The sequence below is a fragment of the Xiphophorus hellerii genome, chromosome 2 (genome assembly GCF_003331165.1).
Source record: "Xiphophorus hellerii strain 12219 chromosome 2, Xiphophorus_hellerii-4.1, whole genome shotgun sequence".
In the NCBI taxonomy this organism is placed as follows: domain Eukaryota; kingdom Metazoa; phylum Chordata; class Actinopteri; order Cyprinodontiformes; family Poeciliidae; genus Xiphophorus; species Xiphophorus hellerii.
The window spans coordinates 33,002,993-33,014,931 of record NC_045673.1 but is presented as its reverse complement, the minus strand read 5'-3'; the positions used below and the strand labels follow the sequence as shown (position 1 = coordinate 33,014,931).

The following is an 11,939-nucleotide window of genomic DNA, read 5'->3' as shown; positions in this document are numbered from 1 at the left end:
TTTAAACCTTAAAGTTTAAACCTTAAAGTTTAAACCTTAAAGTTTAAACCTTAAAGTTTAAACCTTAAAGTTTAAACCTTAAAGTTTAAACCTTAAAGTTTAAACCTTAAAGTTTAAACCTTAAAGTTTAAACCTTAAAGTTTAAACCTTAAAGTTTAAACCTTAAAGTTTAAACCTTAAAGTTTAAACCTTAAAGTTTAAACCTTAAAGTTTAAACCTTAAAGTTTAAACCTTAAAGTTTAAACCTTAAAGTTTAAACCTTAAAGTTTAAACCTTAAAGTTTAAACCTTAAAGTTTAAACCTTAAAGTTTAAACCTTAAAGTTTAAACCTTAAAGTTTAAACCTTAAAGTTTAAACCTTAAAGTTTAAACCTTAAAGTTTAAACCTTAAAGTTTAAACCTTAAAGTTTAAACCTTAAAGTTTAAACCTTAAAGTTTAAACCTTAAAGTTTAAACCTTAAAGTTTAAACCTTAAAGTTTAAACCTTAAAGTTTAAACCTTAAAGTTTAAACCTTAAAGTTTAAACCTTAAAGTTTAAACCTTAAAGTTTAAACCTTAAAGTTTAAACCTTAAAGTTTAAACCTTAAAGTTTAAACCTTAAAGTTTAAACCTTAAAGTTTAAACCTTAAAGTTTAAACCTTAAAGTTTAAACCTTAAAGTTTAAACCTTAAAGTTTAAACCTTAAAGTTTAAACCTTAAAGTTTAAACCTTAAAGTTTAAACCTTAAAGTTTAAACCTTAAAGTTTAAACCTTAAAGTTTAAACCTTAAAGTTTAAACCTTAAAGTTTAAACCTTAAAGTTTAAACCTTAAAGTTTAAACCTTAAAGTTTAAACCTTAAAGTTTAAACCTTAAAGTTTAAACCTTAAAGTTTAAACCTTAAAGTTTAAACCTTAAGTTTAAACCTTAAAGTTTAAACCTTAAAGTTTAAACCTTAAAGTTTAAACCTTAAAGTTTAAACCTTAAAGTTTAAACCTTAAAGTTTAAACCTTAAAGTTTAAACCTTAAAGTTTAAACCTTAAAGTTTAAACCTTAAAGTTTAAACCTTAAAGTTTAAACCTTAAAGTTTAAACCTTAAAGTTTAAACCTTAAAGTTTAAACCTTAAAGTTTAAACCTTAAAGTTTAAACCTTAAAGTTTAAACCTTAAAGTTTAAACCTTAAAGTTTAAACCTTAAAGTTTAAACCTTAAAGTTTAAACCTTAAAGTTTAAACCTTAAAGTTTAAACCTTAAAGTTTAAACCTTAAAGTTTAAACCTTAAAGTTTAAACCTTAAAGTTTAAACCTTAAAGTTTAAACCTTAAAGTTTAAACCTTAAAGTTTAAACCTTAAAGTTTAAACCTTAAAGTTTAAACCTTAAAGTTTAAACCTTAAAGTTTAAACCTTAAAGTTTAAACCTTAAAGTTTAAACCTTAAAGTTTAAACCTTAAAGTTTAAACCTTAAAGTTTAAACCTTAAAGTTTAAACCTTAAAGTTTAAACCTTAAAGTTTAAACCTTAAAGTTTAAACCTTAAAGTTTAAACCTTAAAGTTTAAACCTTAAAGTTTAAACCTTAAAGTTTAAACCTTAAAGTTTAAACCTTAAAGTTTAAACCTTAAAGTTTAAACCTTAAAGTTTAAACCTTAAAGTTTAAACCTTAAAGTTTAAACCTTAAAGTTTAAACCTTAAAGTTTAAACCTTAAAGTTTAAACCTTAAAGTTTAAACCTTAAAGTTTAAACCTTAAAGTTTAAACCTTAAAGTTTAAACCTTAAAGTTTAAACCTTAAAGTTTAAACCTTAAAGTTTAAACCTTAAAGTTTAAACCTTAAAGTTTAAACCTTAAAGTTTAAACCTTAAAGTTTAAACCTTAAAGTTTAAACCTTAAAGTTTAAACCTTAAAGTTTAAACCTTAAAGTTTAAACCTTAAAGTTTAAACCTTAAAGTTTAAACCTTAAAGTTTAAACCTTAAAGTTTAAACCTTAAAGTTTAAACCTTAAAGTTTAAACCTTAAAGTTTAAACCTTAAAGTTTAAACCTTAAAGTTTAAACCTTAAAGTTTAAACCTTAAAGTTTAAACCTTAAAGTTTAAACCTTAAAGTTTAAACCTTAAAGTTTAAACCTTAAAGTTTAAACCTTAAAGTTTAAACCTTAAAGTTTAAACCTTAAAGTTTAAACCTTAAAGTTTAAACCTTAAAGTTTAAACCTTAAAGTTTAAACCTTAAAGTTTAAACCTTAAAGTTTAAACCTTAAAGTTTAAACCTTAAAGTTTAAACCTTAAAGTTTAAACCTTAAAGTTTAAACCTTAAAGTTTAAACCTTAAAGTTTAAACCTTAAAGTTTAAACCTTAAAGTTTAAACCTTAAAGTTTAAACCTTAAAGTTTAAACCTTAAAGTTTAAACCTTAAAGTTTAAACCTTAAAGTTTAAACCTTAAAGTTTAAACCTTAAAGTTTAAACCTTAAAGTTTAAACCTTAAAGTTTAAACCTTAAAGTTTAAACCTTAAAGTTTAAACCTTAAAGTTTAAACCTTAAAGTTTAAACCTTAAAGTTTAAACCTTAAAGTTTAAACCTTAAAGTTTAAACCTTAAAGTTAAACCTTAAAGTTTAACCTTAAAGTTTAAAACCTTAAAGTTTAAACCTTAAAGTTTAAACCTTAAAGTTTAAACCTTAAAGTTTAAACCTTAAAGTTTAAACCTTAAAGTTTAACCTTATTTAGCCTTAAAGTTTAACCTTAAAGTTTAAACCTTAAGTTTAAAACCTTAAAGTTTAAACCTTAAAGTTTAAACCTTAAAGTTTAAAACCTTAAAGTTTAAACCTTAAAGTTTAACTTAAAGTTTAAACCTTAAAGTTTAAACCTTAAGTTTAACCTTAACGTTTAAACCTTAAAGTTTAAACCTTAAAGTTTAAACCTTAAAGTTTAAACCTTAAAGTTTAAACCTTAAAGTTTAAACCTTAAAGTTTAAACCTTAAAGTTTAAACCTTAAAGTTTAAACCTTAAGTTTAAACCTTAAAGTTTAAACCTTAAAGTTTAAACCTTAAGTTTAACCTTAAAGTTTAAACCTTAAGTTTAAACCTTAAAGTTTAACTTAAAGTTTAACACTTAAAGTTTAACCTTAAGTTTAAACCTTAAAGTTTAAACCTTAAAGTTTAAACCTTAAAGTTTAAACCTTAAAGTTTAAACCTTAAAGTTTTAAACCTTAAAGTTTAAACCTTAAAGTTTAACCTTAAAGTTTAAACCTTAAAGTTTTAAACCTTAAAGTTTAAACCTTAAAGTTTAAACCTTAAGTTTAAACCTTAAAGTTTAAACCTTAAAGTTTAAACCTTAAAGTTTAAACCTTAAAGTTTAAACCTTAAAGTTTAAACCTTAAAGTTTAAACCTTAAAGTTTAAACCTTAAAGTTTAAACCTTAAAGTTTAAACCTTAAAGTTTAAACCTTAAAGTTTAAACCTTAAGTTTAAACCTTAAAGTTTAAACCTTAAAGTTTTAAACCTTAAGTTTAAACCTTAAAGTTTAAACCTTAAAGTTTAAACCTTACAGTTTAAACCTTAAAGTTTAAACCTAAGTTTAAACCTTCAAGTTTAAACCTTAAAGTTTAAACCTTAAAGTTTAAACCTTAAGTTTAAACCTTAAAGTTTAAACCTTAAAGTTTAAACCTTAAAGTTTAAACCTTAAAGTTTAAACCTTAAAGTTTAACCTTAAAGTTTAAACCTTAAAGTTTAAACCTTAAAGTTTAAACCTTAAAGTTTAAACCTTAAAGTTTAAACCTTAAAGTTTAAACCTTAAAGTTTAAACCTTAAAGTTTAAACCTTAAAGTTTAAACCTTAAAGTTTAAACCTTAAAGTTTAAACCTTAAAGTTTAAACCTTAAAGTTTAAACCTTAAAGTTTAACCTTAAAGTTTAAAACCTTAACTTAAAGTTTAAACCTTAAGTTTAAACCCTTAAAGTTTAAACCTTAAAGTTTAAACCTTAAAGTTTAAACCTAAGTTTAACCTTAAAGTTTAAACCTTAAAGTTAAACCTTAAAGTTTAAACCTTAAAGTTTAACCTTAAAGTTTAAACCTTAAAGTTTAAACCTTAAAGTTTAAAACCTTAAAGTTTAAACCTTAAAGTTTAAACCTTAAAGTTTAAACCTTAAAGTTTAAACCTTAAAGTTTAAACCTTAAAGTTTAAACCTTAAAGTTTAAACCTTAAGTTTAAACCTTAAGTTAACCTTAAAGTTTAAACCTTAAAGTTTAAAACCTTAAAGTTTAAACCTTAAAGTTTAAACCTTAAAGTTTAAACCTTAAAGTTTAAACCTTAAAGTTTAAACCTTAAAGTTTAAACCTTAGTTTAAACCTTAAGTTTAAACCTTAAAGTTTAAACCTTAAAGTTTAAACCTTAAGTAAATAAGTTAAACCTTTAAAGTTTAAACCTAAAGTTTAAACCTTAAAGTTTAACCTTAAAGTTTAAACCTTAAAGTTTAAACCTTAAAGTTTTAAACCTTAAAGTTTAAACCTTAAAGTTTAAACCTTAAAGTTTAACCTTAAAGTTTAAACCTTAAAGTTTAAACCTTAAAGTTTAAACCTTAAAGTTTAAACCTTAAAGTTTAAAAACCTTAAGTAACCTTAAAGTTTAAACCTTAAAGTTTAAACCTTAAAGTTTAAACCTTAAAGTTTAAACCTTAAAGTTTAAACCTTAAAGTTAACCTTAAGTTAACCTTAAAGTTTAAACCTTAAAGTTTAAACCTTAAGTTTAAACCTTAAAGTTTAAACCTTAAAGTTAAACCTTAAAGTTTAAACCTTAAAGTTTAAACCTTAAAGTTTAAACCTTAAAGTTTAAACCTTAAAGTTTAAACCTTAAAGTTTAAACCTTAAAGTTTAAACCTTAAAGTTTAAACCTTAAAGGTTTAAACCTTAAAGTTTAAACCTTACAGTTTAAACCTTAAAGTTTAAACCTTAAAGTTTAAACCTTAAAGTTTAAACCTTAAAGTTTAAACCTTAAGTTTAAACCTTAAAGTTTAAACCTTAAAGTTTAAACCTTAAAGTTTAAACCTTAAAGTTTAAACCTTAAAGTTTAAACCTTAAAGTTTAAACCTTAAAGTTTAAACCTTAAAGTTTAAACCTTAAAGTTTAAACCTTAAAGTTTAAACCTTAAAGTTTAAACCTTAAAGTTTAAACTTTAAAGTTTAAACCTTAAAGTTTAAACCTTAAAGTTTAAACCTTAAAGTTTAAACCTTAAAGTTTAAACCTTAAAGTTTAAACCTTAAAGTTTAAACCTTAAAGTTTAACTTAAAGTTTAACCTTAAAGTTTAAACCTTAAAGTTTAAACCTTTAAAGTTTAAACCTTAAAGTTTAAACTTAAAGTTTAAACCTTAAAGTTTAAACCTTAAAGTTTAAACCTTAAAGTTTAACCTTAAGTTTAAACCTTAAAGTTTAAACCTTAAAGTTTAAACCTTAAAGTTTAAACCTTAAAGTTTAAACCTCTTAAAGTTTAAACCTTAAAGTTTAAACCTTAAAGTTTAAACCTTAAAGTTTAAACCTTAAAGTTTAAACCTTAAAGTTTAAACCTTAAAGTTTAAACCTTAAAGTTTAAACCTTAAAGTTTAAACCTTAAAGTTTAAACCTTAAAGTTTAAACCTTAAAGTTTAAACCTTAAAGTTTAAACCTTAAAGTTTAAACCTTAAAGTTTAAACCTTAAAGTTTAAACCTTAAAGTTTAAACCTTAAAGTTTAAACCTTAACGTTTAAACCTTAAAGTTTAAACCTTAAAGTTTAAACCTTAAAGTTTAAACCTTAAAGTTAAACCTTAAAGTTTAAACCTTAAGTTTAAACCTTAAAGTTTAAACCTTAAAGTTTAAACCTTAAAGTTTAAACCTTAAAGTTTAAACCTTAAAGTTTAAACCTTAAAGTTTAAACCTTAAAGTTTAAACCTTAAAGTTTAAACCTTAAAGTTTAAACCTTAAAGTTTAAACCTTAAAGTTTAAACCTTAAAGTTTAAACCTTAAAGTTTAAACCTTAAAGTTTTAAACCTTAAAGTTTAAACCTTAAAGTTTAAACCTTAAAGTTTAAACCTTAAAGTTTAAACCTTAAAGTTTAACCTTAAAGTTTAAACCTTAAAGTTTAAACCTTAAAGTTTAAACCTTAAAGTTTAAACCTTAAAGTTTAAACCTTAAAGTTTAAACCTTAAAGTTTAAACCTTAAGTTTAAACCTTAAAGTTTAAACCTTAAAGTTTAAACCTTAAAGTTTAAACCTTAAAGTTTAAACCTTAAAGTTTAAACCTTAAAGTTTAAACCTTAAAGTTTAAACCTTAAAGTTTAAACCTTAAAGTTTAAACCTTAAAGTTTAAACCTTAAAGTTTAAACCTTAAAGTTTAAACCTTAAAGTTTAAACCTTAAAGTTTAAACCTTAAAGTTTAAACCTTAAAGTTTAAACCTTAAAGTTTAACCTTAAAGTTTAAACCTTAAAGTTTAAACCTTAAAGTTTAAACCTTAAAGTTTAAACCTTAAAGTTTAAACCTTAAAGTTTAAACCTTAAAGTTTAAACCTTAAAGTTTAAACCTTAAAGTTTAAACCTTAAAGTTTAAACCTTAAAGTTTAAACCTTAAAGTTTAAACCTTAAAGTTTAAACCTTAAAGTTTAAACCTTAAAGTTTAAACCTTAAAGTTTAAACCTTAAAGTTTAAACCTTAAAGTTTAAACCTTAAAGTTTAAACCTTAAAGTTTAAACCTTAAAGTTTAAACCTTAAAGTTTAAACCTTAAAGTTTAAACCTTAAAGTTTAAACCTTAAAGTTTAAACCTTAAAGTTTAAACCTTAAAGTTTAAACCTTAAAGTTTAAACCTTAAAGTTTAAACCTTAAAGTTTAAACCTTAAAGTTTAAACCTTAAAGTTTAAACCTTAAAGTTTAAACCTTAAAGTTTAAACCTTAAGTTTAAACCTTAAAGTTTAAACCTTAAAGTTTAAACCTTAAAGTTTAAACCTTAAAGTTTAAACCTTAAAGTTTAAACCTTAAAGTTTAAACCTTAAAGTTTAAACCTTAAAGTTTAAACCTTAAAGTTTAAACCTTAAAGTTTAAACCTTAAAGTTTAAACCTTAAAGTTTAAACCTTAAAGTTTAAACCTTAAAGTTTAAACCTTAAAGTTTAAACCTTAAAGTTTAAACCTTAAAGTTTAAACCTTAAAGTTTAAACCTTAAAGTTTAAACCTTAAAGTTTAAACCTTAAAGTTTAAACCTTAAAGTTTAAACCTTAAAGTTTAAACCTTAAAGTTACCTTAAAGTTTAAACCTTAAAGTTTAAACCTTAAAGTTTAAACCTTAAAGTTTAAACCTTAAAGTTTAAACCTTAAAGTTTAAACCTTAAAGTTTAAACCTTAAAGTTTAAACCTTAAAGTTTAAACCTTAAAGTTTAAACCTTAAAGTTTAAACCTTAAAGTTTAAACCTTAAAGTTTAAACCTTAAAGTTTAAACCTTAAAGTTTAAACCTTAAAGTTTAAACCTTAAAGTTTAAACCTTAAAGTTTAAACCTTAAAGTTTAAACCTTAAAGTTTAAACCTTAAAGTTTAAACCTTAAAGTTTAAACCTTAAAGTTTAAACCTTAAAGTTTAAACCTTAAAGTTTAAACCTTAAAGTTTAAACCTTAAAGTTTAAACCTTAAAGTTTAAACCTTAAAGTTTAAACCTTAAAGTTTAAACCTTAAAGTTTAAACCTTAAAGTTTAAACCTTAAAGTTTAAACCTTAAAGTTTAAACCTTAAAGTTTAAACCTTAAAGTTTAAACCTTAAAGTTTAAACCTTAAAGTTTAAACCTTAAAGTTTAAACCTTAAAGTTTAAACCTTAAAGTTTAAACCTTAAAGTTTAAACCTTAAAGTTTAAACCTTAAAGTTTAAACCTTAAAGTTTAAACCTTAAAGTTTAAACCTTAAAGTTTAAACCTTAAAGTTTAAACCTTAAAGTTTAAACCTTAAAGTTTAAACCTTAAAGTTTAAACCTTAAAGTTTAAACCTTAAAGTTTAAACCTTAAAGTTTAAACCTTAAAGTTTAAACCTTAAAGTTTAAACCTTAAAGTTTAAACCTTAAAGTTTAAACCTTAAAGTTTAAACCTTAAAGTTTAAACCTTAAAGTTTAAACCTTAAAGTTTAAACCTTAAAGTTTAAACCTTAAAGTTTAAACCTTAAAGTTTAAACCTTAAAGTTTAAACCTTAAAGTTTAAACCTTAAAGTTTAAACCTTAAAGTTTAAACCTTAAAGTTTAAACCTTAAAGTTTAAACCTTAAAGTTTAAACCTTAAAGTTTAAACCTTAAAGTTTAAACCTTAAAGTTTAAACCTTAAAGTTTAAACCTTAAAGTTTAAACCTTAAAGTTTAAACCTTAAAGTTTAAACCTTAAAGTTTAAACCTTAAAGTTTAAACCTTAAAGTTTAAACCTTAAAGTTTAAACCTTAAAGTTTAAACCTTAAAGTTTAAACCTTAAAGTTTAAACCTTAAAGTTTAAACCTTAAAGTTTAAACCTTAAAGTTTAAACCTTAAAGTTTAAACCTTAAAGTTTAAACCTTAAAGTTTAAACCTTAAAGTTTAAACCTTAAAGTTTAAACCTTAAAGTTTAAACCTTAAAGTTTAAACCTTAAAGTTTAAACCTTAAAGTTTAAACCTTAAAGTTTAAACCTTAAAGTTTAAACCTTAAAGTTAGGTTTTGCACAGCAGTACTATTCCTTAAAAAATAGTAAAGTACATTTATATTTTTCAGCATTGAAGGGTTTAAATGTGCACACTTGTTAAAACTACAAGATATTCACTTTAAGAAAAGTTGTATGAACCTATACTCCAATTTTCTCACCACCATGAGCTCACATTTTAGAACTGTAACTTAAGGGGCCATGTACAAATATATGTGGAACGTAACCTCCTATCACCCGGCATCCACATGAGGTCATTTTACTGCCACATGTTAGTTGTAGACTAGAAAACATTACAGGGGACAGCCAAAATGGGTGATTGCAGAAGCCAAAGTTCCCATGGAAGCATCTGATCCAAACAGTATTCTGGTAAAAAAAAAAAAAAAAAAAAAAGGTAGTGGCACAGGGTTAGCATGCCACTACTTGCATAATTACCTAACCCTGCAAGAAGACACCTCACAAAGACGTCAAACTGAAATAAGTGACCATCTCACAACCCAGTATTGTCCATATATACAACTCCAAGATGGGTGTAATTGACCTTATGAGTTGCTACCACACAAGTGGCAAAAAATGGAAATTGAGGGTACTAATTAAGGATCTTGCTATAGCCAATAGCTGGCTGTTGTACTGCAAAGACCAATGTGTGACACACAAAGAAGAGCATCATGCTTTTCTGCATGGAAGCTGCCAAAATGGTCTTGGGCCTCACATGGGCTTGTGAGGCTATAGAAGATTGGACTGCATTCAAGACTCCCGAGTCACCTTTCCCACGTGCTATCCGTTAACACTGCAAGGTTAACATGCAGCATGCTCTGCATTGATTGATTCTCTGCTGGTCTGGTTTGTGTAGAGTACTGGGAGTCTGCTTGGTGGGGCACCGACTCACCTTTATCAAGCTAGCCAAAATGAACTGCGCACCAGATTGGTATGGCTCCCCGTGTCATAACGCTAACCAGGAGGATGAGCATTAGCAGTCATACCAAGTCATCATCACCCAGCCATTGTCCCAAGGAAGAAGAACCTGGACCAGCTGCTGCTTTCCAGATCTCTAGACACTTGCTGGGGTTCAAACCATCATCCCTGAAACGAAACCAAAGAGCCATTCTAGTGCCATCATACACCGCAAGACCTCTAGAATGCTCCGTTGTAACTCCATGACCACATTAATAGGTAAGGGTACTTACCCAAAGCAGCCAGCAGGTGGTTTTTCTTTTTCAAGCTCGCAGCAGGCAACAGTTCAACAATAAACACCCTATTCTGACTCATGGTGCTGATTTTCTACAAGTTTCCAAATTCATTCTAAGTCATCTAGTTTGATAGAGGAGTTCATTTTGATGAAAACAGTATATGGTTTGTTAGGGGTTGCAGCAAAAACAGCTGAACTAGAAGCTAAAATATGAAGCCCCACCATGCAATGCATTCTGGGTTTTTTAAAGTCCATTTCTGATGTTCAGAACCGTGATAATACACATTTCTGGCACCTAGCAGGAGCTCAACAATGAAATCAGAAGCTGAGCTGTGATTTCTGTCTTCAAAACAGAGTTTGAAGACAAATAAAACAAAATAAAACTTGGTTAAAATATCAGACTTTTAAAACCAAATTCAAGCCCCTTCAGAGAAGCATTAAGATAAAACTCCATCATCCAACAGTTATCACTGAGATGACTTTTTAAAGCTGAGCTGAGTTCATTCCAATAACATGAGTTTATTGGAATGAACTCATGTTTATTCCAATAAACATGAATGAACATGAGTTCATCTGTTCCTTTTTACTCCTTAAAAAGTAAAAGGAGAGAAAATCTGTTTAAACATATTTACTTTTAAGGCCAATTCCTGGTGAGCCGAGCAGCATTGAGGCAAAACTCCTTCATTCAACAGAAACTCAGACGAGGTTTTAAAGCTCAGCTGATTTATTTAAAAGATTGAGCTAAAAAAGCAAATCAAAATGTAGTGAAACCTGGTTGAGGTAAGAGGCCACTGAAGTTAGGGTTAAGTCCCAGCGCGATAAGACGTTCCTAGCCAGACTTTGACTAGGTCGAAAAATGAACGGGAGTCTATGGCAGCTACATGAAAGGAATGGGCTAGGACCACCAAACATGGCGGGGACCTGCAGAGGGTTGGAGGGAGAATACGAATCAAGTTTGGTCAAATGAGCACTTCTTTTTGTACTTCACCAATTTTCCATTCTGTGCTCCACCCAGGTCCGTTTAACAGTTTCAGGACCTGACCAGCACCCCTCAGCATCATTTGCTTGAGAAATAATGAGATTTGGAACCTATTGGAACTTCTTCATCGTGCTTGAACAACCAGAGACTGTCAGGATCTGCAGCTTCAGCAGTTCCTCTGGTTTCCTTCTAGGTGGCGTTCGAGAGCTCGCCCGCGTATTCACACACCCTCTCCACAGGTGTGTTTCGGCACACCTGTGGATCATCAGCGGGAGCATATTAGGAGCGGGTTCCCGGCACTTCGTCGCCAGAGTGTTGTCGCCTTTGTGGTACATCTGGTCCTGAGATCTCTAGAAAGATATCCAGTCTGTTTCGCACGCTTACCTGTCCTGTACCTTTCTGTGATTCCTAGGCTCCCTGTTGTCTGGACACTCCATGCGAAGTACGGGATTTGCAGTTCCATCCGCCGAGCTCCCTGACGAGTTACGCCCACCTACCAGCTGTTCGATCACACCGGTCCGCTCCTGATCAGACGCTCCTGCATTACACACCAATTGTCTTTTGTAAATAAATCTTTAATCTGATCTCCTGAGAGAGTCTTTGCATGTGGGTTCGGAGAGTTCAAAACAACATGACAGAGACCAGATGAAGAACCAGACAGGTCCAACTGATGACTTTAGGAGCAACTGTCGTGGCCATTTATGCTAAGGTTTTGTAGTTTATCATTTCTACCAATTTTGTTTTGTTCTTTGGGTAGTTGGAATATATTTAAGTTAATTTAGAATCAAAATTTGTCATTAATTTTTATATTTGGAATTGTTTAATTTACGTTGTTAATTGTTAGACCCTCCCACCAATTTAAGTAATTAATTAAGAACACACCGGGTGCTGGGTGGATTGTTTGGTGGATGTCTGGTGTGGACGGGAGGTTTGGTAGAATGATTTTTTTTTTTTGAACACTTGTTTACACCTTCAAACATTAAATTGAGATTATTTTTCATTTCAACTAAGTTACAAGACCTTTATTTCTACTTTTGCAATAAATGAATCGAGTCAAAGTGCGTACAAATCCCAAACCGCCTGTTACCACCCACAGCCTTTATTGGAGTTTTTATTTTTTGCTTTTTTGGAACGAAAGGCTGCGACAAGCAACTTTATT

The 11,939-nt window shown here is 27.2% G+C and overlaps 1 long non-coding RNA gene across 1 annotated transcript; it reads left to right on the top strand.

The window, feature by feature from the left end:
* The first annotated feature begins 10,787 nt into the window (after window positions 1-10,787).
* LOC116709948 (uncharacterized) lies at window positions 10,788-11,372 on the top strand. The gene is made up of 2 exons (XR_004337005.1): window positions 10,788-11,109; window positions 11,193-11,372. It is a non-coding gene; the product is annotated as an uncharacterized LOC116709948 (long non-coding RNA).
* Window positions 11,373-11,939: the final 567 nt, after the last annotated feature.